Source organism: Tetrao urogallus (assembly GCF_951394365.1).
Source record: "Tetrao urogallus genome assembly, chromosome: Z".
NCBI lineage: Eukaryota > Metazoa > Chordata > Aves > Galliformes > Phasianidae > Tetrao > Tetrao urogallus.
Window position 1 is genome coordinate 10,432,850 of NC_136816.1, and position 1,857 is coordinate 10,434,706.

Here is a 1,857-nt window from a genome sequence, read left to right on the forward strand (position 1 = left end):
CAGGTGCCGAGTAGACCGCCCCATGATCAAAGAATCCAAAATCTTTGCGCTTGCACCAGCCTCTCAGCCATGCATTTAAAAGATGGCTTTTCCTGGTCATCTCAGCGCTCGTCCCTGCCACCAAGGGAATACTGGCAAACACTACTTGTATGCCCGCTCCATCAACTAACTTCCCCAGTCTCCTAAAATCATTTTTTATAATCCTCAGGCTTCTATCATGGATCTCATCACTGCCGGCCTGAACTATCAATAGAGGGTAATAATCAGAGGGGTGGATAAGGCTGGGGAGTTTTCTAGAAATATCCCTGACCTGGGCCGCAGGAAGGCAGCACACCTCCCTGCGGGTAGGGTCAGGCCGACATATTGGACCCTCTGTTCCTCTCAGAAGAGAGTCACCTACAACTATCACCCTCCTTTCTTTCTTGGAGGAGGCAGTCTTTACACGCGGAGCTGACCGCCTCACCTTAGGCCTTGGCAGCAGTGCTCCCACGTTATCATCAGTCACCACTCCCTCTGGTTTCAGGGCTTCATACCTATTACAGAGAGGGACCAGGGGAACCGAGGTAGGTCGGGATGGAGGTTGCCTGCGACACCGGGATGAGACCAGCTGCCATTCCTCATCTTCTCTCAAGCTGTCTCTCCCTGTTTGAGTACAATGAGAGAGAGGGTCCACTGTTCCCTCAGTCTGGGTAGTGCAATCTCTGCGCCTTTCTCGCAGAGAGTCACTCCACCAGTCAATCTCCCGCTCGCACTCTCTGATGGTCCGCAGCCTACTTACCTCCTCCCTAAGCTCCACCACCAGATTGAGCGGCTCGTCCAGCTGCTCACACCGCACACAAGTAGCATCCTTCCCATTCTTCCCCAGCAGCAGCAGGCTGAGGCACTCCCGGCAGCCAGAGACCTGAACGTTATTAAGCAGACCCTCTGTCTGGGTTGCCACAGTCTTTGCGAGGGAAGCATGTTTCCTGGTGAGGACCATGTTTGAAGAGGTGGTGTCAGGGCCTGTCAACAGGAGAGCCAGTCACCTGAGAAAAAGACAAGAGCACTCACCCGTGCTGACACAAGACACAGCCTCTGCTCCCACTGCTGTCTTAATGAATGGGCAGTGCAGTGCTAGTGGACCTCACACACTGACTACCTCCAACCCAGATGGTCAGAGCAGCTTTCCACACCTTCTGGCTTGTGTTGCGTCTCGCCCACCCTGGTCTCTTTTATCCACACAACAAATGGGTCAAGGTCAGTCTACAGAGATAAAGAGCAGGCAGTGTCAGCTGCGCCCCTGGTGAGTCAGGAGCCTGTCCATAAGCTGCCAGCTGCTTGCCCAGGCACAGCACTGTTGCTGGCTCCAAAAAAGTCTAAAAAAGAGCTTTTTTGGTTGCTTTTCTTCACTCCAGATTCCTTGCCCACCACAGTTTTACCTGCTCAAAGCTAGTCTCTGTAGCAAATGATTGGCTTAACTGCAGTATTTAGTCAGACTAGTCCTGAGGAAAGCCTTGGGCCTAACAGCCAGGCCAAAGGAGGAGGTCGGGGTAGGGAGGAGCACAACATCACGGAATGCAACCTCGTTGTGCTGAGTGAATGAGGATTTGCAGATACACAATGGTGTGTACATAACACACCGTTATGTAAGTGAACGTGGCCTTATTTTGTTGACAACTCTGTGCTCGCTGCCTGACAGACCTGCAGTTCAGACAGTGGTATCCTTTCTAGATTTCGCAGTTCTCTTTCAAAGTACAGAAAAAAATGAAATTCTGTTCTTTCTCACAGTTCTGTCTAAAGTGATACTGTGATGTCTTGTATGTCCAAATTTAAGCACTATCTCAATCCATTACCAGCATCTGTCACTTACCTCTGATA